General features: G+C 38.7%; 1 protein-coding gene across 10 annotated transcripts in view; it reads right to left on the bottom strand.

Moving 5' to 3' along the window:
• Positions 1 to 26,312, bottom strand: part of FYB1 (FYN binding protein 1) — a 172,777-nt gene that overhangs the window by 72,422 nt on the left and 74,043 nt on the right. The window lies entirely within an intron of this gene.

The following is a 26,312-nucleotide window of genomic DNA, read 5'->3' as shown; positions in this document are numbered from 1 at the left end:
CAGGTTATTCTGAGTGGCCTTACATTAAAAGTGTCAATCTTTAAAAAGATAAATGCTGTTTATCTCTCAAAACAGTTATAAATTATGGGAAAGGAAACAAAGATGAAAACATTAGTTTTTCAGAAATGAGGATTTTTGTTAAAAGTAAAATAAAAATAGCAACACAACTTCCTGATTTTCTGACTGAAGTTATTTCATGTGCTGGTTATTTGGTTTGGCTCCTTGGGCCCATTTTAATTGAGATGGTGTAGGCAGCTAAAACAAATGCATTGGTAAAACCACAAATAGGTTTCATCTTGATAGGTAGGAGCAGAAAGAGAAAGGAAAGAGGCCAGCCTAATTTCCAGAGACAGGGGGGTTACAATTTCAACTAGGCATCGTGGGTCTGTGGGTGGATGGCAGTTATCCTCATTCTCCTATATGCTTTGTTTCTGACTTTGAAAGATGTAGACTATCTCAGGAACTTTTGTCCTGGCAGCAGTAGAATATAACTTTTTGATGGCTGTCATTATTTCCAGGCATTCGTAGCTCACACTTATTATTTCAGTACCAGCCTGAATTTAGTAACATTATGCAGTGGGTCCACAGGCTGGAGACTAGACGCCTATCTTGTTTCCTTAGGGCTGTGGCTAACCTCCAAAGTTTATTGTTTCTGCTGCTGTCTTCTTACTCTTGTGCCCCTGCTACCTAGAGAGGACTCTAGCTCCTTGGGGAACTAACAAACCAAAGAAATCTGTAATCTACCTGTTCCTTTAAATTCACAGAGCTTTAGAACCAGAAGGTATCTTAGAGGTGGTCTAATTCAACATTCTCATTTTGCAAATGAGAAGGTGGTCAAAGAAGTTATTTGTCCACTGTCTCCAAAAGCTGACAGAATTGGGCCCAGGACTGAATTTCTTGACATTAAACCGAGCTCTAGTGCTCAATTTAATAACGGCAGCTGATTAAATTCTCTACAATATACTGTGCTCAAACTGCTGATTGTTATAGAATTAGAGAATCATTTAGAATGCAAAACTATTTCTTTCCCAGTGAGTTTTCCAAACTTTGCCATTGCTTTACTTCAAACATGTGAGCTTCAAAATTTTATATATGAAATGGTCCGAACAAAATTCGTAACTCTCTTCACTATCTTTCTCATGTCCTGGAGACTGCATGTGTACGTGTATTTGCTTTGTGAGCTAAGGTGTCTTGCAGCTCTGGCTTTGAACAACAAAGTTGCTGAAGCTGTTAGAAGCTGCAAGAATGCCCACTTCCTACTTTACTAGTGACATATTTTTGCAAAGCTGTTCTCACTCAGCTTCCCCATCTCAAGCAAATTGAGATTTAGAACAATGACTTGAAGTTCCCTTTTATGCTACTTCTGCTCTTGTACAGTAAAATAGCTTTCTTGTAAACACAAAATATTTTTCACCAATGAACTGGAATTTTAAGTATTATCTGTTACCCTGCATTTACCTCATGCAGCATTTCCCCCAGAGTTAGTTCCTGTGAGCATTGGTCCTACTGAGATATTTTGAGAGAAAAAACAAAAAGGTTCTGTGGTCAAATATGATTTGCAAATTTCTGCGAATTACACTTTTCCTACAATATACTGTTCATTACTATCTCAAAGACTTTATAATAAGAAAACTAATTTAACTTTGCTTAACCTAAGATTTTTCTGAACGTATTTGAATCATTTTTCCTCTGCAACGTTCATGTATGAACACCCTGCAGAAAGAACTTAGTAGATGAGTCATGATGAGATCACAGTAACATTTACTGAGTATACACTGTATGCCCTACAGTGTTTCAAGCACTTTAGAGGAATGATGCCTCTGTCAGGCTCAAATATCATAGAACAAATTCACATTCTACAATCGTCAAAATGCCCATGATTTAATTTTGGCTGTCCTTCCTGTGCATTACATAATGTTGTATAAATCATCTAATCTCTGAGTCTCGGAATCTTCACTGTAATATGGGAAAATAAAGACAGACTATGAGGTAATATGGAGAGAGACGAAAATAAAGTTACTGGTAAAATATCCAAATAAAGTGGAAAAACATGGCAATACTAAGGTTTTTTTTAACTGCATCGAGATTTTTAAAAAAATGCATAAGTCCTTCCATTATGTTTCTATTAACAAATGAGGTGAATTTAACAAATCTTTAAAGACATATCACCTGGGAAATGACCATTGTGTATACTAGACAGCTTTCCCCCACATCTTTTAACACATTGCAATAGTTTTCTGATAGGTATCAGATAATTTTCTCATAATCTTAGGAAATCCTTTATCTTAGGAAACATATCATCTTGTGGAGCACACAGAAAACTTGCTAAGTTTGTGAATCTTCGACCTAACTCTGGCTTTCCGTGGGCTGGGGCACAGAAAAGTCGGTATGTAGTTTCCCATGTAAATGTCGGATTGTTTGTTTGTTCCCACACTGGCTAACAAGAGTCCTTTTAAGCTCCTGATAATAACAGATAATCTTTTTAGAGTGCTTCCTGTGTGCCAGGCACTGCTCTGAGAGCTCTGCTTATGAAAATGTCCACTTAATCTCTCAAAAACCTTATACGGTAGGCAGTGCTGTTGTTCTCATTTGTAGATAAGGAAACACGCAAATTGTTAGCTTGCCCTAAGTCTGGCAACTGTGGAGGGACAGAGCTCGGATTCAAACGCAGACGAGCTGGCTCCAAAACTTGCTAACGCGCCACCGTGCACCCCTCCCTGTGTGGCAGTGGAACAGCAGGAAGGGTCTGAATTCCAGCGTGGGAACAAGAAATATAGGTAGAGTAGGAAAAAAAAAATGAGACGATCTTGTCCGTTTTCAGGAGTCAGGGAACAAGTACACATGATTTATCTTTCCAGTAACTTTTTACTCCACACCTCTCCATTCTCCCATGGATGATCATAGTTAAAAGTCCACTTTGCTGAATTTCCAAGCTTTGTTTTTAGATGGAGTCTTACTCTGTTGCCCAGGCTGGAGTGCAGTGGTATGATCTTGTCTTACTGCAAACTCTGCCTCCCAGGTTTAAATGATTCTCCTGACTCAGCCTCCCAAGTAGCTGTGTGCGCCACCACAACCGGCTAATCTCGTATTTTTAGTAGAGATGGGGTTTCACCATGTTGGCCAGGCTGGTCTCAAACTTCTGACCTCAGGTGATCCACCTGCCTCGGCCTTGCAAAGTGTTGAGATTACAGGCATGGGTTAAGTCCAGCACTTCAATCTTTTACTTCTCTCCAGGGACCTAACGTGCAAGTTTATTCTCCCCCTACGTCCTCTCCTCAGCCTCTATCCTCTTCCCTCACCTGCCTTAGTTTATGCCTACTGTTTTTGGGGCTCAGCTTAGGCATCAGTTCCAGTAGGAAGCTTTCCCTACCTAACCCTCCAGGAATGCTTACGTCTTCAAGCACCCAGTACTCCATACTCCCCTTACCTTGGCACTTAACATGCGGTAATGCAGGTGCCCATTTATCGGACCATGGCTCCTATTAGAAGATAAACTTCAAGAGAGCAGAGACATACCTGTCTCATCTCTATTGGGTTCTTGAGGTCTAGCACAGTACGTAGCACATGGTTGGTGCTTAAAATTGCTATCTACAACGGCACCATTCCCCACTATTTGCCATGTCCAGGAAAATATTTCTATAATTTCCTTCTTCCTAGGAAAGTTATTCCAGACTTTAGAATGCTGTTGGAAGAAGTGAGGAAGAGAGTGTTTCTGCTCAAGGCTTGCCTCCTTTGTTCTTTTCCATTTGCATGTGCTCACCATTCCCTGACGCCCTTCACTAGCGCTTAATTCCTATTCCATTTCTATTCCTCTTCCATTCTTCCCATCCTTATATGTTAGGAAGAGATCCTTTGTAACAACTCTGTGATGAGAATACGCAGTTAGGTGCTGGCCAAGACCTCTCAGACAAGTCCCTGTTGAAAGGCTGACCAGACCCAGGAAGACTATCTGGGCAGAACTCTGACCCCCACTTTTGTTTTCTGGCCAGGTATCTTGGCTCCTTAGGGGAAGAAAACAGTTGAGATGGAAGCAGAGATGTTTTAGCAAAAGATGCTGCTGCTGTTGCTGCTGCCTCCATGAAGTGGTAAAAGGCGGTCGGTATTTCCCACTACTTGCAGTTCTGGCTAAGACTGAGAGTAGCAGGGGCAGAAGGCAACTTGAGAGGATGCCATCTACTTTCCACTCTTCTGGCTTCTACCATATTTATGTTATAATTGTGTGAGTAATAAACCCTTTTATTGAAGCTATCTTGTGACCAGGCTATATTACCATACATTTTTGATGTTTGTAACTATTTTGTCAGTATAAATCTAAGAGATTATATAAAAGATGACTTTTCCGTATATTGCTGCAACAGAAATTCAGAGATATACTCACTCAGCCAGTCACTCACTCATTCATTCAACCCTTGCTTGCCAAGCACACAGTTCAAAGGCATTTTGCTGGGCATCAAGGGAAATTTGGGAGGGGCAGAGCATGGTCCTTTCTTTCATGGAATTCACAATACATACAGGTTTGGGAACAGAAATAACTGACAGCATTTAGAACAAGGTATGTATGATGTTGTGGTAAATATTAATAAGTTTTAGAGGTGTGGGAACTGAGGTAGCAGTGGATCATTATATTAGTGCTGTCCAAAAGAATGTTCTGAGATGATGAAAATGTTCAAACGTTTGTGCTGTCTCTACTATAGCCACTAGCCATATGTGGCTATTGGATGTTTAAAATGTGGCTAGTGCAACTGAGGAGCTGAATTTTAAATGTCTATTTAATTTAAATTTAAATATCCACTGTGACTAGTGGATATTGTATAGGACAATACAGATCTGAGAGGTCTATAGTCTGTCAGCCAGGTAGAATTATAAAAACTCAGAGAAGCATTGTGTTCCAAGAGGTAGGCTGGAGTGTCAACCATGCAGACAGAACTGAAGCTCCTGTGAGCTCTGGACCCTTGCACTACCTGCTTATTTGACATCTCAAAGGTCTCAAAGACTCCTCAAATTGAACATGTCCCAAATTAGAATCATGTTCCTTCCCTGAATCCTAGCTACTCTCTCACAAACTGTGACCCTCTAATTGCTCAAACTAGAATCTTGGGCATCATCCTTGGGCATCATCCTTGGGCATCACCCACTCCTTCTCACCCACACAGCCAATCCATTATTTTCTAACCTAAGTATCTCCCAAACCCAACCTTTTTTCTCATCTCCATGGCTACCTCCTTAGTCCAGGCTCATGGATTACTACATGATCTCCTACTTTTTCTTTTTAATGTTTTTTTAATTGTGATAAGAAAACAACATAATGTCTACTTCTTGACAAATTTTTACCTGCACAACACTTACAGTACCTAGTTGCTAACCATAGCTGGGATGCTGTACAGCACATCTCCAGAACTTGTTCATCTTGTGTAACTGAAATCATGCACTGGCCTCCTCCTGCTGCTAGAAGAATTCTTCTCAAACATCAAACCTGACCAGGTCACCCATGTTTAGGCTCAAGCTCCAAGTCCTTAACATGACACATAAGGTTTGGTGTCTGCCTAACTAACTCCCCAGTACTATTTTTTTTTTATTGCTTTCCCCCCTTTACCCTCATCGCAACCTAATTCATCTTCTTATCATTCCTCAAATAATGCTAGTGTGAACACAGTGCAGGTGGCACCTACAGATGCCATTTGTGTGTGTGTGCATGCATGCGTGTGTGTGTGTGTGTGGTGTGTATGTGGTCAACTATCATGTACCACTGTTACTTGGTTATATTAAATTTTGAGAAAGCTCCCAGAGGTACTGTGCAGGTTCCTCAAATCAATAAAATAATGCTTTTACTTAGGCCTGAGGTCTATCTTTGGTTAATACAAAATTTTAATTACATAAAGGCTTTCAAAAAAACTCAGGTCATGCATATCATTTTAACTCGGTTAGTAAATGTGACCCATGCAGGTACAATATGGGAAGGCAGAGCTTATTTTAGCAGCATCGTCTCCCTTGCTAGCTAGTTCATCATAGACCCAATCAGAGTAAAAACAAGGAGCTATTATTTAAGGTCTTTGAAAGTCAGAGTACTTAGCACATGGGTGATGTCAAATACATTTAGTAGAATGAAGTGCCCAGTGGGGGCAGAGGAGTTAGTCTCTCCTTGTGCTACTATTTTCCCTACAACATTTGGCCCCTCTGCCCTACACAGCATTTGTGCTATTGTTTCCTTTTCCGTTTATTGTTATTGTTAATTTTTTCAGGTGTTTCAGAAAAAAATCATTATCTTCAAAAGGTGTTCAGGGCAGGGCTGTCTTCTTAGGAAAAAAGAAATAAGCCACAGGCAGACCTCATTCTAAGTAAAACTAAGTTGACAAAGTTTGTCTTCAAAGGTCCCCGTGTCTCCTATAGGTGTCTTGTTCCCTTGTTTTTTTTTTGTTTGTTTGTTTGTTTGTTTTGAGATGGAGTTTCACTCTTGTTGCCCAGGCTGGAGTGCAATGGCGCCATCTTGGCTTACCGAAACCTCCGCCTTCCAGGTTCAAGTAATTCTTCTGTCTCAACGTCCCAAGTAGCTGGGATTAGAGGCGCCTGCCACCACGCCCGGCTAATTTTGTATTTTTAGTAGAGATGGGGGTTTCTCCGTGTTGGTCAGGCTGGTCTCGAGCTCCTGATTTCACATGATCTGCCCACCTTGGTCTCCCAAAGCACTGGGATTACAGGTGTGAGCCACCACATCCAGCCTTGTTTCGTTTTTTTAAGTACGGTGGAATCCTAATCCAGGAGTGGCTGTATGCATGTCTTTAATCACCACTAAAACCAACCGTAATAGATACACTGGACCTGTTGGCACCTATCCCGAGGGTATTTGCCTCTTACAGAAGCACTGGCTAGAGTGTCTAGCATGTATGGGGAACGTATGCTAGATACTCTAGTCTTGCATGCTTCTATGAAAGTAAACTGCCAAAGAGTAGCTCTAGGAGCACTTGAGGCCAGCCCAGCATCTACAGTGAGATATTCTAGAATGATTCATACCAACTGCCTGGTTTATAGGAAGTTGTTTTCCTTGATATCTTTTTTTTTCTTTTTTCTTTTATTTTTCCATTCTTACTCTCTATGTGTCCCTAAAAAAAAAAAGTTTCTATAACAACTCAAAACAAGCTATTCGTGATTTTACAAAAAACAAAAAGATATTTGCCACTTAAAGATGGGCTGATTTTAGTTAAAATATTTCTATTGTCAGTATACATAAGAAACTCCGGGCAAGTTATTAAAAATGGAGATATCTAGGCCTCAAAGCAAGATGTTCTGATTCAGGAAGGGGGCTATGGTGGTGGTGGAATAGGGGCAGGAATTTTCATTTTCAAAAAGCATCTAAGCTCCTTCCAGTGTGATGGCCCACAAGCCACACTGGGATAAACACTGTCTTGAGGAATGATGGGTAAAAAGGAAATTTTATAATAGGTATCAGGTGAAATATTTTGAGATGACAAAAATTTATATCATCTAGTGGCAAACCCAGTATTACATTACTATTTAGTAATTTGGAAGAAAAGGCAACATTTGGTTTTTAGAAAGAACAGAAAATTATTACAAATTAATTTTCTAGGTTAATTTTGTGACCTTATAAGAAAACATGATTATATTATTCACAAAAACTATCTAAGCAAATTGTCAGAGTTTTGAGGTAAATTGTAATTCAACCAACTGATCAACAAAACTGAAACATTTTGGAGTGCTATTCTTGAAAAAGAAGAACAAAATATTAAGATAATAAACAATTCAATTATTTAACAAAAATAAGTTTTTTTCTCTGAGGAGGTAAGTATACTTGTCTTAATAAAATCAATACTATTGTTTGTTTATAAGATTTCAAATAACTACAATGTGCAATTTCGAAAAGAAAAGTTAAATGGGCTATTTTGGTGAGTTTGAAATGAAAATCCTAAACCGTTGAGTAACACTCACAGAATACAGAAAGGTTAACTTTTTTGCCTTTTCAAGAAAATCCACCAAGAATTCTCACATTGAATGACTAGTTCATTTGAAGGAACAATTAATTTCATATTTGCAGATTATACTACTGAACATGCTACTGCTATTGAAAACTGGACTCGAATATTCTTTGTTGAATCAAGATGCTGAAGTAACTTCCATCAATTTGTTAGTGTGACTTTTAAAAATCTCTTAAATAAATGTATACATTTCTGATGATCCATCCTTTGTCCCCAAATTCATTTTAATGTTGTAATAAGAGATACTTGTTGGATACAGGTTTTAAAAGTAGTATGCTCTCAAAAGCAAGAGATGATACACAACCTATTCTTAGTTATAAAATTTTACAGAAATTATATGTATTTTATAATAAACATTAAATAATTAATTATATGCCATGGACATCTTTCAACATCAATATACATTCATTCTTTTTGCTAGATACAATGTATTATAAGTAAAAACAATTTTGACCCAGCTTTAGTTAACTTTAATTTTAGCTTATATGCTATTAGCATTTATACTTTAATTTTGGAATCTAAGTTAAAACTCCCTTTAGATTTTATAAGTCCTATGGATAGGAAAGAGTACTCATTAGAACAAGTAAACATTGCTTTCTCCTTGACCTATTTCAAGAAGTGAGAAGCCCAGATAAATAATTAACTTCTTCAGGATAGCTGTCCTTATCGTTACCATGTGCACACTCTTCATTGTTATCATAAATACACTGTCAATACCTGAGGATGATTGAATTTTTCACTCTCCTTTGCATTGTATAAACCAAGCCTTAGGTAATTCGTTTAAGATAACCCATTATTTTTCTGATATTGATGCTCTGTAGCAGTTAAATGTCTTACTAATGTTTTCTGCCATAGATATGTAATTAAAAGTTCCCAGTCAAGATGGTAGGCTGAGCTTCAAATGGCAGCAAGCTTTGCTCACCCTAAATCTCTAGAAATGATAGAAAAGATAATTGACTTAAAAAAAATACCATAATCACACTGGAAAACAAAAAAGTAAACCCACAGTCAGAAACCATGAGGAATCCCTAAAAGATTTGAAGAGAGATCAAATCAAAGAGGTAATAAAAACCCAAAGAGAGCACGAGAGAGCTATAAAAGTGGGAGCTACCCGTAAGAGTTTCACACTCAGAGATGGAGAATATTGGGAGCAGATTGGGGCCCACTGGTGATCCCTTGAGGGTATGAAGCAGGGGCAGCCAGGCACTTCTGACTTCTGCATAACAGAAATACTAAGAACTACCAGTGAGCCCGTGAGTGCACGAAGCTAAGCAGAGCCCTGCTGGCTGCCTTGTCCAAGAGGAAAGAGGAGCATCTGGGTTGAAGACTGGCCGTCGAAGCGCCCCAAGTCCCGGCACACTAACCCTGCCCCTCTCTTCCCTCAAGTGGGCGCACAAACAGAATGGCGGACAATTGAATTCAATCTCCATGAAAACATACACACAAAACCAAGAATCTTCAAACATTAAGAAGGCAGCACCAAGAAAACAGCACTCTGAAGTCAATGAAGAGTAGAACTTACACCTAAGGAAACAGAGTAATACATCAAGAGAGGTGCAGGAAGAGACCACATCTACAAGAGGATCAAGTTGATGTGATAATGAAAATCTTTATGTTATGTTTAAGCAAAACAAAATGTGATTTAACATCTGCAACAATTGGATGACTTTCTTTTTTTTTTAACTCATATTGATCCCTGAGGCAGCGGCTGATAACTACCATCTATTATTCATCTATTACCATTGGGTCATTGGGTTTTTTTCTCCTTTTATCCTTTAAAAAATATTAATTAAATTGCTGCCAATGATTGTCTTTCTCTATGATATACTAGGAAGTGTGCTAAGTGTTTTTAGTACATTACCCTTTTAATCCTAACAATGATTTATGACACAGTACACTTATTATCCCCATTAACAGATGAGAAAACTGAGAATAAAAGAGGCCAAGAAACTTCCTTGGGGTCCTACAGTAATTGGCACAGTGGTACTAGAACCCAAGTCTTTCTAATAACAAAGCAAATGCTCTTTACTTCTGGTAAAAAAAAAATGATTGTGAAAACTCCTACATTCTTCAAAACAAAAAAAATTGGTCCTGTCTTTATAATACACCTCACTTATAGATCATTAAGTGCTCACAGCGCTTTTTGCAAGTTCTCCTATCAATTTCAAAGCAAGGTTTAAAAAAGCTTTCAGCTTACAAAAATACAGTGAGAAGCCTGAAAAAAAAGTTTTTTTTTTATCAGTGCCGCATTCATCCTCTTCTTTTATCATTAGGCTCACAGACACAGGAGTCTGCCTACAGCATGAAGACTTGAGGGTATTTTTTTTCAACCTGGTTATCTTTGAAGATACAACTATAAAGCATTATAAAAGAAAGGCACCTTGGTTTTAGGACAACTGCCTAGCTTTCTTTTGCATTGGTCTAATTTCCTTTCAGTACTGTATGAGCACAGGGCTATTTTGAAGATTAAGTACTTCACATACTAAATAATTATTGAAGAACAAGATGTACATTGTTACTAAATGATGAGACATCTTGATTGTGGGTTAAGTAGGCCAGTACAGTTGCACTTGGGCAAAGATCAGATTTGGAGCATAAAAAGATGCAGTGCTTTTAGCTCCTCTCACCTCTGAGCCTGCCTGGTCAGTTTGGGCAGGTGGGATGGGGTATCACCAAGCATGGAGTCCTCCTAAAGAAACAAATGTGGTCACCTTGCACAGGACTGTGGGCTCCATTGTCATTATGGTCTTTATCGACACAGCAGAAGCTCTTAAACTGATACCCAGTTATTGATTTTCAAAGTCAATTTATTGTAGCATTTCCATTTTTTTCTTTGCCTTGCATACCACCAGTGACGCTAAGTATGTTTTTCATATTTAATGAATAGTAATTATATGTGCCATTTGAAAGCACTGTGTGGAACAAACCTTAAGCCAATGCAGGGCAGAAGGGGGAACAAAGAAATGAAAATGAAAGGGAACAGAGAACAGGAAAAGAAAGGAAAGAGAGGGAGAGGGTGCAAGAGTCGTTGGCTACAGGTGTTCTGTGGGTAGAACACGACACCACTCTTCTAGGCTGACAGTCAGTTGCTGTGCCCTTGCTACCAACTATTGAAATAGTGAAACTGCTGCAGCCCTCCGAAGGCTCTGACATCCCTCCGAAGGCTCTGACATCCCTCAGGAACACTTGGACTTCTTTGTGGTCCAGCAACTAAGGGTTAATATCTGCCATAGCAAAGAACTTGTTTAGCCACTCCAAGTGGTCAGAGCTGTGCCATGGAATATGTTAGATATTTGAATAACACCTTTGCACTTTCCCTCATAAGCAAATGTTTAAGAACAACCATAGACCCACCTACCTGTTTGCTTAAATGGATTATTTATTCATTTGCATGTTTTGATGTAATCACTAACTGCTAGTATCCTGACTCAGTGTTATAGCATTTCTTTTGTTTTAAGAAAAATATCCATGGCTTAGAAACCTTGCCCCACCATTCCGCCTCCCAACCCCCGCAGCCCCACTGCCCCCACTCTAATCCTTCTCATAGACACTGGTACCTTGTTTTTCTCTCTCTCTCTTTCTCTCTTTTTTGAGATGGAGTTTCCCTCTTGTTGCCCAGGCTGGAGTGCAATGGCGCCATCTTGGCTTACCAAAACCTCCGCCTTCCAGGTTCAAGCAATTCTCCTGCCTCAGCCTCCGGAGTAGCTGGGATTACAGGCACCTGCCACCAGACCCGGCTAATTTTTTGTATTTTTAGTAGAGACAGGGTTTCACCATGTTGGGAAGGCTGATCTCAAACTCCTGACCTCAGGTAATCCATCCACCTCAGTCTCCCAAAGTTCTGGGATTACAGGTGTGAGCCTCCGCACCTGGCAGACTACAGTACTTTTTAATGTGATCCAGAAACAACCTGCATTAGAATCATCTGGTGAAATTTGATAACTATTCCAATTCCTGGGTTCTATCCCAAACCTCTTGAACTAAAATTCTGGGGACATTCTTATGCAACCAGAAGTTTGATAACCTTTGAAAAACGAAGGCACAACTTTGATGATTTTTCTTTTGCTTCTACTGAGTAAATGACACATTCACTGTTGGTTAGAACCACTATCTGTCCTGGTCATTTTTTTCCTCAGAGACCCATTTAGAGCTCACAATGATCAGTAAGACAAGTAAGAGATACTGGTTGTCTGGGGTATCCTCATAATATTTTAACTCAGGAAAGAACTTGAAAGCTTTCAGATCTCAGGTCTGGCAGAAGAATGCCTCTTTCTGGAATTCCGCCCCCCCACTCCCCCCCCCTTTTTTTTTTTTTTTTTAAAAAAAAGGATATCTGTTTATTAGGCATTGAAAATTAAGAGTGAAATAACATGACTCTCACATCAATTTGGAACAACTCAGTTTCCGTACTTGTATCGGGATTGACCAAATTCTCCGGAATATATCCTGTTCATAAGCAGTTCATTTCTAGTAACACAATGACTATCAATAGCAACAGAAAATAAAGCCACTTCCTCCTACCTCTTCCCACTGACTTCTGGAAAGAGGTCTTTGAATAAGAAACTTCTGCTAATATTCAAAGGAAGACAACAGCTGTGTGGAAGGTCGGCTTGGAGATAGCTGAACTATTCCGAGTAATAAAATGCAAAGAATGTTTCTTGTTTTTATTTTTTTGCCTTTGAGAAGGATGGGTCAAAGAAATGAGGAAAGGAAAAAAAGAGGGTGTACTACAGGGGGAGGCAGGAGCCTGAGTCACAAAATACCTGCTGTTTTTGAAGGACGAAGACTGCCAATATTTTGCTTTAATTTTCAAGCTCAAGGTGCAACATAAACCCCTCTGGCTCCTCAAACCTTCGATGAGGTCTGTCCTGCACACACACGCCTTTGATGAGTGGTCTGCAGTGAAAACTAAGGAAAACTGCTGAGTCCTTGTTTGGGTTATTGCAGTACAGCACAGGGTTGGGGGGCAATCCTCAAACCCATCCAAGTTAGAAGAAGCAGGAGCCGGAAGCCAGAGGTGACCTTGAGAAACTGAGCCAGTTGCTCCTTCATAGATCTGCAGAGAGCATTAGATTTTTTGAACAACACACTGGATGATGTTTGGAACTAACTTTGTCCTGGTTTTAAGGAGCACGGTAACACAGCTTTTATATTTTCTGCCTTAGCCTTTCTACTTTAAAATCATGTTGATGCTTGTAATTCTCTGTGCTTTCTCAGTAGTTCAGAATTCAGCAATCTCTTTAAAGAGATTGCTCCATAAAGCCCAGTATTTTCTGTGGGTTTCACTGACTGAAAAGAAGGGAGATTTGCAGTGGTGGTCAAAGGAATAAAAAAGAATTAACATTTTTGAGAAAGAACACAGTTTAGAAGATGAGAAAGAAGAAAGTGGGAAAATGGGAGGAAGAAAGTTGGTTGGGAGCAGGTGGTGTAAAGTTACTTGCTCGATTTTGGAGCACAGGCTGCTCCACCCAAACCTGAGGAGCTCTGGACAATCTTAGGGTATCTGAGTCCTGGAGAAGCTGCAGTGTAGTGGGGAGAGAGCAGGGCCCCCAGCTGACAGGTCGAGACCCAGCAGGAGAACTGGGCACCATATCCCGTTGCATGCCAATCAGCCAGAGCACAACTAATTTCTCTCCATGAGGACGAAGAACTCCAGGATTCAGAGAAATAGAAGGCAGCCCCTTCCTACAAAGAAATGAAACTTCCTGCTTGTTAAATGGCTCCTGTCAGGTCTAGAAAATTTTCTTTAACTTAGAGAAACAGTGATTACTACAATGCATTTTAAAGGCTTGTCTTATTCTCCCTCTGCATAAAACTGCTTTGTGAAAAATAACTGAGGAGCAGACCACGTGTGTGTGTGTGTGTGTGTGTGTGTGTGTGTGTGTGTGTGTGTGTTGCTGGCTTTCTCACACACATGCATCTCACACCTGGTTTCTAGATGAACCAGAAGTGAAAGGCTGTAGAGCTGGGAGAAGCCGAAGTCCTGGAGAAGCTGCAGTCCAGATCCTCAATGAGGTTACACATGAGGCAACCTCAACTTTTTTAAAGGTGACAATTTGGAAAAGAAATAGGAAGTACTGTAGGATTGCAAAACAAACACTAAGGGGGATTCTTTCCCCCCAAATCCAGGTTTCTTTCTCCACCTAGTAATTGTCGATTACCTTATATTCCAGAATAAGATGAACAAATACTCAAACATGGTATGGATGTCTGTCATTAATCTGCTTTGTCATTTTTTGGGACAGATTTTTAATTGCCTGATTATAACTAATCCTGTTACCACACGGGTTGCTTTTGAAAATCAGATGAGCTGTTTTATTGTTCTGAGAATTATAAAAAAAACAAGAAAAGAGAAGAGATGTGTGTCCCTCTAGTCAATAGACCTACTGCCACCCCTGGAAACACACAGGCTCTGTTGCCAGGACCAAGGCTGAAAAAGCCGTTGTGGTGTGCAGTTGTGCAGCTGCAGAGAGATGCGGACTGTTATAATAAATACAAACAGCTGATGCTACAATGTAGGTTCTTACTTTGGGGAGAAGAAAACCTCATATGGTTTTTGGTTTTGATTTTTTTCTATAACCAGATGTCTCATCTTCGGTTACATTTTCCTGATAATATCTATTGCTATTGAATGTTTTAGATGTTTGTTCTACCTTTTATATGCAGACAGAATGAAGTATAATCTTTTTCCCTTGGTGGAAATTTAAACAAAGAGAGATCTATTTCTTATGTATTTACTAGTGGTTAATCTAGCAGTTAAATGTCCCCAACTTTTGAGCACTTTTTCTCTACTTTATTCCTCAGATGCTGGAAAAACAAATAATCTATTGCTCCAGATGATTCCCTGGACTTTCAAGCCACGCCATAACCATCATTGTTGTGCCTTGTCTAAAAGGACAGAAAATTTCCAATACTTTTGTAAAAATAGGTAGCTGGATTTTTGCTCATGAGGCACAGTTTTGTTCTTCCAAGAGCTGGAATTATTCTTTTGTTAGAGAAGTCAATTTCATTTTGTTTTGAAAACAAAAAGCATGCACAAAGACATTCTTTTAGCACAGAAACCCATCATATCAGAAATAGTTTTAGTCAAGGCCAAGAAGAAGCCTTTAATGCCAAATGCATATTCATCGTCTAATCATTTATAAAAGGGTTGTATTTGACTTGGCTTAGAAATTGTTTTAGCAGATTGTATGAAACAAGGGATCTCCTGCTCTCTGAGCAGACTGAATCATAACACATTTGTCCAATATTCTTAGCTAGTTTTAAACAATTTGATGTGTGTAAGCACAATTGAAAGTAAATCAGAAACAGCTTTTATTATTTTTAATTATGATATATGTATTTGTATTTTATTGAAATTTATTTTCAATCTCCTTCATTTTTGAAGTAAATTACAATTCCATTTTAATGCTTTCAATATTGTATAATTTTGATCAAATTAGGTAAATCATCTCACAATGCATTTCATACTTTATTTGAGGGTAATGTATTTCACATTTTATTTATTTCAGCAACTGTAAAAACATTTGTTTATATTACAAGTGGTCATATCTTCTTATACGCTACTAAAGTTGATATAATGTTGATTTTGCAGTATTTTCATATTTTTTAGGTGCTTAAACATGTATCAGTTTTCATATTTTCATATTTTTTAGGTGCTTAAACATGTATCAGTTTAAGCCTCTTGATTGCAGGGAGAGTTCTTATAGCAAGGGCAAATCATGGCATATTGCCCTAAGCAATGCTATTTGGAAACTTCTGTTCACATAACTAAGACAAGTGACAGTCCTTCTTAAAGCATGGTGAGTATAACTATATGGAAACTTTTCCCTGTAAACTAAATGATAAGTTTGAACTATTGTTGAGATAAAATTAATATTAAAAGAATAGCTGGTACCTGAGCAGAAAGAATCTTGAAGGTCAAATTGAGTGTGTAACAGGAAACCAGGAACCTAAGTATACCAAGGGGACTTTTAATGGCAAATGATGTAGTCTCTGAAGATGAGGAATTTGCCTTTCTCTCAGGCCAGCTCCAGGGGCCTTCTCCTTGCCCTGGCTCACTCTCCCATCCAGTGTCCTATTCACCTCCTACTCTAAGTGGATTGGCTGATTAAATGCTACACAATTGTGGCTCTCAAGGCATTTGTAGGTTAGGAGAGGACAGACTATCAGAGTCAGGGATTCAGCCCTGGATCTTCCCTATACCCCACCTGGATCACGTCCACAAGACTCCTCAGAGTAGGAAACTTGGGGAGGGGTTAGGGGACACCTGAATGTCCTTGACCAGTGAGCATGGTCCAGAGAACATGGAACAAGGCTTGGGGTGGGCACTCAATGCATATTATTAATAGTTCTTCCATCTTGCTATCTGCCTTGTGAAGGGGTAAATCGATGGTCTTTTTGGAAATGTTGATCCTTAGACTACAATTTAAGTATTTAGTTGGCATTTAAACATGAGGACGGGAAATTTCAGAGTGTCCCTCCTCCAATTCCCAAGTAAAAATAGTAAAAAATAATAATAATAATAAGGCAACGCAATATTATCTAAAACTCGCTAGCAGTCATTTCACAAGAAAGGGAAGATAACATCATGCATAAACTTCAGAAAGTCGTGGCTAAGGGAAGAAACAGAAGGTTGTGGTGCCACGGGAGGCAAGCTAATCTTCCCATCTGTTCTCTACACTCAGAAGCAATGCTGGGAGAAGACAGTGGTTCTGAAAAAGCCTGTGAATTCTCTTTAATACACTCTAGGTTGGAGAAGCGAACTCTAAGGTGAGTGAGCAACCTGGGAAGGTCAAGGAAAATCCTCCAGCACTAAAGTCCCAAATACCACAGCAGGATCACACAAGAGGCAGAAGGAGGATGAGTTGCCAGGCCTGGCCCTACCCCAATCCAGGGCATTGAATGAAATCTCAGGAAATGAAACGGAATCCATGTCCCCAGTAAGGACTGCCTTGGAGACCAGCATAGCTATCATTCATGCCACAGAAGAGTGAATTCAAAGCCACACCCAGAGCTCAAATGGCAGTTCTGAAGGGGAGGCAAATTTATCACACTGGATTAAAACTTGCAGATGTATTTATCATCCATCAGCCAGATCAAAAGAACTAGTGTGACCCCTATTCATATAGCACAGCAAACTCCTGAGAGCCTGAGAGAATACCGATAAGATGATTGACACAGACATATCCTGGCTAAGATTCTTAACCTTAAGGGCAAAGATTTCTTTGGAAATCCAGGCAGAAAAGCAAATCATTTTCAAAGAGGGAAATTTAGGTTGTCTACATACTTCTCCACAGTAAAATTGAATGCCAGAATTTTGAAATAAAGACCATGCAGATTGCTTATAAAAACGAAACATCAGCCAAATGCAGTGGCTCATGCCTGTAATCTCAGCACTTTGGGAAGCCATGGCAGGAGGATCATTTGAGGCCAGGAGTTCTACACCAGCTTGGACAACAAAGACTCTGTCTCTACAAAAAATTTTAAAAAATTAAAGCTGGGTGTGGTAATACATGCCTGTAGTCCCAGCTATCAGGGGGACTGAAGTGGAGGGATTGGTGTCAGGAGTTCAAGGTGGCAGTGAGCTATTATTGTGCCACTGTACTCCTGCCTGAGTGACAAAGCAAGACCCTGTCAGAAAGGAAGAAAGGAAGGAAGGAAGGAAGGAAGAAAGAAAAAAGAGAGAAAGAAAGAGAAAGAAAGAGAAAGAAAGAAAGAAAGAAAAGAAAGAAAGAAAGAAAGAAAGAAAGAAAGAAAGAAAGAAAGAAAGAAGAAAAGAAAGAAAGAAAATGAAAATTTGTTTTTTAAAAAAGATCAAGGGATGCTGCTGGGATAGGAAACAACGGGGAACAGTTTGTTTGCTGGCTTATCTTAGAAGAGCAGAAGAGAGAAGTTTCAAAGCCGGAAGATTAATAGGAATAGCTTGTAAAATTTGACCATGGACAGTGTGGTAAAGGGAGGAGAGTCTTCTCAAGACATGTCTATTACGGGGTTAAACCCAGGTAAGCTGCCTGATTAGCAGTAAGTGGGCTCCTCAGAAGTTTCAACATGCACTAGAAGGAAGAAGCCCTGGAGGTCTTCTGGACAGCTGCTTTTTCAGGGATCAAGGAGGGTGAGTGAAATAAACTGGGCTCGGGCTGAAGTAAAAAGAAGACTGACACCAGCCACATAGTGTGCACCAGGCCCTGGGAGAACGAGACTGCAGGGTGTGCTAAGGGCCTTGCTGCTACCCGAAGCTGAGCCATGCTGTTGAGTATACTACTTCTAATTCCAGTCTGTGCATGAGAGAGCTTTGCCTCCAGTGATTCAGTGTCCTGAAACAGTCCGGTCTGTGAGCTGTTTCAATCAAAGTATCCTGGGATCTCCTCTTTATGTATCTTGTTCTCACGTTTCCAGTGCACAGAGGCATATTAATACTTGAAGAAATCTTGCTTTTAAAAAAAACCATTTATCGCTACAGTTCTAAAATGTGAAACTGGAACCCCTTTCCTCTGTAGTGGCTAGGAGCAACAATTTGGAAAATACTGCCACATGCTGATATAAAACAGTTTTCAATATGTAAATAGCTAATAAGGTCATGTAAAGAGAATATATATAAAAGGAGAATGGAGGGAAAAAGAAAGGTGATAGCTTCAGGGCCTGTGAAGGAAAATCTTACCCACTCCTGGAAACAAGTTACTTGCTGGTGAAAATAGCCCAAGCACCATTGGGTTTCAAGTTGTTGTGGGCTGGATTAGTTAAGTGATACACACACAGATGAGGAGGGGGCATCAGTCTTTTGTTAATGCCTTCGGGGACCCTGGCCTTACACCTGTTGCTGTCGAGGTGCTTAACTGATCATTCTTACAGCTAACATATGGAAAAAATCAGTCTCGGTTTCTCACCAGTATTAAGAACAAGACTAGAAAAAAAGAGTTGAACTTAATATTTCCAGCAGGTTTTTACTAAATCCTACTTGCAAACCAATAGTCAGGCCAGGGTTTCTTATGAACTCAAACTTTGCTGGTGAGGCACTGCATTGACACATGGGAAGAAACCTTTTCAGAACTGGCTCGGGACCCAAAAGGAAGCAAAGGAAAGATTAGTTCAGAGAATACTTTGATATTTTGGATTTTTTCAAAAAAGTGTTTAGTCTTTTGTAACCTTAAATTGTTCTTAGGAGTGAAAATTTTAGTTTAATGATCAGAAAAGCAACCTGTTAAAGTCAAGCTTATAGTTTACAAGGAAGGGTGCTAAATACATTCACAAGGTAGACCCTCTGTCATAACATTATTTTGTGTACAAGCTCCATTCAGTTGAGTACAAGTCTATGGCAGGGGTTATCTATTTTGTTGAAACATTGCTAAGCTACAGAGTATTAAAATCTAACACTGGGAGGAGAGAGATCCAAGATGGCTGATCACTAGCAGCTCGGGATTGTAGCTCCCAGTGAAAGCGCAGAGAAGGAGAGGACGCCACACTTTCAGATGAATTTTTGTTGCTCACGCGCCAGGAGATTCCCAGCGGAGGAGCCCCATGGGTTGCCAGCGTGACTCTTGTGGCCAGCGAGGCGGTTTTGCCGCTGCCTTGGTGCGGTGGTTCTTGGTGCAGAGTTAGAAAAGCACCATCAATCATAACACCGCTGTTTTGGCCGGCACAGTGGGTTGCTCAGATTTTAGTGCTGGAAATCAACAAGCTGGACGTCCACTCAGCAACCCAATTATAAAAACAGTAATTATAAAGACCACAGATGGATAAATTTATAATGAAGGGAAGAAAACAGCCAAAAAAGGCTGAGAATACCCAAAATCAGAGTGCCTCTCCCTCTATAGGGGATCACAGTTCCTCATCAGCAACGGAACAAGGCCTGATGGAGAACAAGTGTGTTCCATTAACAGAAGCAGCCTTCAAAAGGTGGATGATAAGAAACTTCTGTGAATTCAAAGAACTGTTCTAACCCAATGCAAAGAAATTAAGAAATTTGAAAAAAGGTTTGATGAAATGTTAACAAAAATACACAATTTAGAGAGGAATATAAGTGAATTAATGGAGCTGAAAAACACAACACGAGAACTTCACGAACTATGCACAAGTTTTAACAGCCGAATCGATCAAGCAGAAGAAAAGATATCAGAAGTTGAAGACCATCTTAATGGAATAAAACAAGATGACAAGATTAGAGAAAAAAGGATAAAAAGGAACGAGCAAAGTCTCCAAGAAATATGGGACTATGTGAAAAGACCTAATCTATGCTTGATAGGTGTACCTGAATGAGACGAAGAGAATCAATCCAAGCTGAAAAATACTCTTCGGGATATTATTCAGGAAAACTTTCCCAACCTAGCAAGGCAGGACAATATTCAACTCCAGGTAATACAGAGAACATAACAAAGATATTCCTCAAGAAGACCAACCTCAAGGCACATAATCGCCAGATTCACCAGGGTTGAAATGAAGGAGAAAATACTGAGGGCAGCCAGAGAGAAAGGTCAAGTTACCCATAAAGGGAAGCCTATCAGACTCACAACAGATCTCTCAGCAGAAACCCTACAAGCTAGAAGAGAGTGGGGGCCAATATTCAACATCCTTAAAGAAAATAACTTTCAACCCAGAATTTTACATCCAGCCAAACTAAGCTTCATAAGCAAAGGAAAAATAAAATCTTTTGTGAACAAGCAAGCACTCAGAGATTTCATCACCACCAGGCCTGCTTTACAAGAGCTTCTGAAAGAACGACTACACATAGAAAGGAACAACCAGTATCAGCCTTTCTAAAAAATACCAAAAAGTAAACAGCATCAACATAATCAAGAATTTACATCAACTAATAGGCAAAACAGCCAGCTAACATTAAATGGCAGTATTAAACTCACATAAATTATTATTAATTCTAAATCGACTAAATCCCCCAATCCAAAGACACAGACAGGCAAAAAAAGCCAAAACCCATCAGTATGCTGCATCCAGACCCATCTCACATGCAAGGATACACAAAGACTCAAAACAAAGGGAATGGAGAAAGATTTACCAACCAAATGGAGAGCAAAAATAAATAAATAAATAAAAAGCAAGAGTTGCTTTAAAGCAACAAAGATCAAAAGAAGCAAAGAAGGATATTACATAATGATAAAAGGATCAATGCAACAAGAAGAGCTAAAGATCCCAAATATATACGCACCCAATACAGGAATACTCAGCTATATAAGACTTATAAAGAGACTTAGACTCCCACACAATAATAGTGGGAGACTTCAGCATCAATATTAGACAGATCAATGAGACAGAAAATTAACAACGATGTCCAGGATTTGAACTCAGATCCAGAACAAGTAAACTTAATTAACATTTATAGAACTCTCCACTTTAAATACACAAAATATACACTCTTATTGGTACCACATCACATCTATTTACAGGTTTCAATGAAATATTGGTTGGCTGCTTGTTTGTTATTTTCTTCTCTCATTTTTTTTTCATGTCTCTATTATTAAGCACAATTATAGGCATACCCATTTTTAGGCTGCATTCTAGCCCGGGCAATAAAGCAACACCCCTGTTTTCTCTCCCTCTTCCTCTTTCTTCCTCTCCTTCATTCTTTTTTTTAATTCTTTTTTTTCTTTCCTTCTTTCTTTCTTTTTTTTTTTTAAGAAAAAAAAAAAAATGATCATTCCTTGTCACTATTTCCCAAACTGGATCTTTGCCTAATATCTTAGCTCATCTAAATTCTTGCTTCTAATTTTCATCATTCATTTTAATGACCAATTAGGCATTTCTCCTCATTTTAAAAAAAAAAATCTAACACTGAACAAAATCTGGGAAAAACTAAATTCTGGTGAAATAGAATTCTTTTTTTTTTTTTTTTTTTTTTTAATGGCATGATTTTGGCTCACTGCAACCTTCGCCTCCTGCATTCAAGTGATTCTCCTGCCTCAGCCTCCTGAGTAGCTGGGATTACAGGTGTGCACCACCACGCCCAGCTAATCTTTGTATTTTTGGTAGAGATGCCATGTTCGCCAGGCTGGTTTCGAACTCCTGACTTCAGGTGCCCACCTCGGCCTCCCAAAGTCCTGGGATTACAGGCATGAGTCACGATGCCTGGCCTGGTTAAAAGAATTCTGTGAAAGAATAAACTTGAGAAGCTAACAAAAAATTATATTACTTCTGTACTCCAGATGAGAGAATGGCAAGCAGACTGGCTTCTGTCTTCATGGAGTTTATGGTGATATTTATAAAACAGACAATAAACAAAGGATATGTTTGAACCAAAGGCCACACAAAAGGAGAGTAATGAGGATTTTTTGGGTTTCATTTATGCTTGATTCATTGTCTTGTGATATTCCATGTTTTAAGAGAGGCAGCTCAGCACGAGGAGGTAGAATGTGGGTGGGCACACAGTCTATGGAATCAGAGAGACCTGAAATCAGCCCCAACCCTGTTTCATCATGTTATGCCTTTGGACAAGTTACCCAACTTCTCTGAGCTTTAATTTCCTCTTAGAATTCCTATTTCATGGCTTGGGAGGAATAAACAGGGTAATATGTATCTGATATATAACAAGTCCTCAATAAATGATAAATATTTTTAATAGTTAATATGTTGGGCAAAGATGATAAAAGATGGAGGGTGTTTCTGGGGCAGAGGTTTAAGGAATTAGATGGGAACCTGGAAAGGAAGAAATGAGGTAGAAGGCTATGAAAACAGTATTTGTTTAAAAAACATATAGACTAATTAGATGAATTTTTGTTAACTTGAACACTAGTATAGTTACTTCTAACAACAATAAATAGTCTTTTTAGAGCCTCTACATTCACTTAGCAAGGCATTTCATTTTGATCCAGTCAGTATCTATTAAAGCTTAGTGAATAAATATTTAGTAACAGAATCATTTTTTCTAAAGCTTATAATCCCCTTTCTTTCCCATTTTAATCCAAGCAAATAAATACATTTTCTAATTATACCATGCAACAATGATTTATCTGGAAGCCCTGTTATATGAAAATGCATGCCTAGCCAGATGTGTTTAGGGTGTATTTTGTTGGAGTTGGCATAAAAACTCCTCCAATCTCAAAAAATTCTAGGGTTTGTAGCAACACACTCAGAAGCATTTTTCCTGGAAGTTGCCAATCTAAGCAGCTGTGGCTGATCATAATCCACATCAAATCCATTGGGCAAATGTATTTATTTCTTCCAGGTTGACAGGTAATGGGGACAACAAAGGCACTCCGGAAACAATGACCTTTGAAAACTGCCTTTGCTAATAACAGTGTCTTGGGATGACAGCCATCAGTGCTGGCTTTGCAGCCTCTCCACCTCTGCTTGGCTGAGTCAGATGCCTTCCCTTGGCCTCAGTCAGTAGGAGGTGGCAAAATCTGGAGGCACTTGTGACCTAGTACCACCTGGGTGCCACCTACTGCTTTCTACCCGCCTTTGCTGTGGGGAAGGAGGCATCTGAGGGCAGCACTTTCATGCACTTCTGGTGGAAAACCTCTCTTCCAACAATCATTGTTTGACTCTTTGGCATCATAAATCATGAATGCATTTACATATTAAAAACAGAAGTATGTAAAATGCAGTTTCATGATTCCTAGAATAATCTTTATACTATAAATGATCAAAACATGATGAGGCAGGTAGCAAAATTTTAATGCTAATAAAAATAATAAAATTATAGATAGTGCTGATTTATTTTGCTATTATTATATGTTGAATACTGTATTAAGCACTTATAACTAATCTCATTTAGTCATTATAATGTACTGGTGAAGTAGGTGGTATTATACTCATTTTTCAAATGAAGAAAGACATGCACTGAAAGAGGTAAAGCTAAGGTCACATAGCTAGTAAATACATTAGTCATGCTTAAACCCCAGGTCTACTGACTTTGAAGTCTACATTGTATGGCAATGACTCTCATGTTAGACCCTGTACCACTAATAACATTAGTAATGAATAACCTGGAAACTCTGTACATTGGTTTAAAATGGGTTCATTAAAACTGCTTTATCTATTTCATGGGAGATTATAAGTATTAAAAGGCATAAACATTTTGAAAGTCCTTTGAAAAAAGTTAAAATCATATGTACATATTTGTAATAATATATATACATATACACATGGTGCCCTATTTATGATGGTTCAGATTAATGATTATTTGACTTTATGACGGTACAAAAGCAATACACATTCAGTAGAAACCACGCTACGGTATTCAATAAATTACATGAGATGGTCAACACTTTATTATAAAATAGGCTTTGTGTGAGATGATTTTGCCCAACTGCAGGCTAATGTAAGCATTCAGAGCATGTTTAAGGTGGGCTAGGCTAAGCTATCACATTTGATAGGTTAGGTATATTAAATGTGTATTCAGTTTATAGTATTTCCAACTTACGAACATTTATCAGGATGTAACCCCATTGTAAGTCAAGAAGTATCTGCAAATATATTCAATATAAATAAAGAATACACTTATGCTTTAAACATAAACAGCAAACAGGCACAGAATGGTATGTGGAGAAAGTATTAAACTTGCAATCTGAAGACTTGGATTTTCTCCTCAGATGTAGGATTTGGATATGTCACATCTCACCACTCACTTGGGAAATGGGGGAGATACTTACACTTAATAAACGAAGAATTTTCTCATCTAAAGATTGTACATACAGTATGTCACATGTTTGTATGTATGTATATTATTATTTATTTAATAATTATTTATTTTCTACTTGCTTATTGCTTTTGTACAATCATATACTCCAGAATTATAAATTAGAGAATCTCAGAATTTAAAAAAAATTTGCTACTTAGAAATTTACTTCTTTATCTTGCTTACCCAGTTATATAAAATGAATATATACTTTCTCATTCTAATATATTTTAACATTTGTAAATGGAATGCTAAATTACTTAGTATTTCTAGCATTGTTTAGGAAAAACAGCAGTGACAGGATCAAGAATCAGCAGACCCGACTTAAAAATTCTCTGTGTTCAGAAAATAAATGCTTACTTTATGACGCATATGCCAGCTTATTTTCTGCAGTATTGCTTCTAACAGAAAACTTTTGGAAACAATACAAATTATTAAATTGATTAAGCTTGTCATTCACTTACTGAAGTATTATGCAGCTCTAAAGAATAATCAGCTATTCTTTATTAAAAAGTGAAAAGATATACAGGATTTAAAAAAACAAGGATCAGAGTATGCATATAATATTCTATTTCTTGAGTAAAAAGCTAGGGAGGCAGTATTTATGTTTGTATTTGCTTGTGTAAGCCTAAAGAAACATCAGATGAACAAATAAGAAATTAATAAGAGTGGTTTTTATGGAGCAGAGGCTGGAAAGACCCAGAAAGTGGCAGACAAGGGTTAAAGGTAGATTCACTGTACTCCATTTTACACTTACTGCTTTTTCAGTCAGATTGCAATTTCTACTTAGAAGTTAAAAAAATTCAAATGCTTTAAAAAAAAAAAAGGTGAATGCTTTAAAGGGGTATTATTGAGAATTTAAAGTTCTGAATCAGATTGCTTAATCCAGATGTCTATTGAGGTCAGTATAGATTAAGAGGGATTGAGTTTTGATTTGTGAAAGAGGTGAATGAAGAAAGAACAGGATACAGTTTGGAGCATAATACACCCTGAGGCATCAGATGTTGAGGGGATTTCATTGATGATAGGATTTAAAATGTGAACTGTGGCATGAGCTACTGATAGCAGGGAGGCATTCAGGAGCGGAGGAGGGTTGCAAAGGAGCGGAGAAGGAGAACAAGGACAAACTCTGCCTGCCCTGCAGTTCTGCCTGGGTTCCTTGCAGCTTTACTGCACTAACAGTCAGACCTTGTCAGGCCTTCATTGTCAGAAACAGGCCTTGGTTAGCATTTGAGGAAACTCACTGAAAAGCATGATACCAGGCAATGTGTGTTACCACCATGTGCTGCCACCACCCACACAGGCGCTGGAGTGAAACAAAGATGGAGGGCATGGAAGAAGGTTCTCAGGGATTTCTGCCTAACATCAGAACTCCTGTATACCGCCTTGAACGCGCCCACTCTCATCTGATCTCAGAAGCTAAGCAGGGTTGGGCCTGGTTAGTACTTAGATGGGAGACTGCTTGGAAATACCAGGTGCTGTAGGCTTTCTAAAAGAAGGTTTTTTTAAAAAAAGAACTCCTTCCCTGGCGTGAAGTCACAGCCATAAAATGGAGGTTAGAATACTTAATTTTTTATCTGAGGTGAAGAAATAAGAGAAATAAGGAAACTTCTAGAAGGTCTTACAAAAATAACAGTTCTGAATTATGAACCAGTATTGGAACAAGATGACAGATGAAGAGGAGATGCAATGGGAAA

This window comes from Sapajus apella, unplaced genomic scaffold, assembly GCF_009761245.1.
Source record: "Sapajus apella isolate SASKATOON/1434 unplaced genomic scaffold, GSC_monkey_1.0 scaffold11, whole genome shotgun sequence".
Lineage (NCBI taxonomy): Eukaryota > Metazoa > Chordata > Mammalia > Primates > Cebidae > Sapajus > Sapajus apella.
Note: the sequence above shows the minus strand (reverse complement) of the source record. Positions and strands in the feature narration are given on the sequence as shown.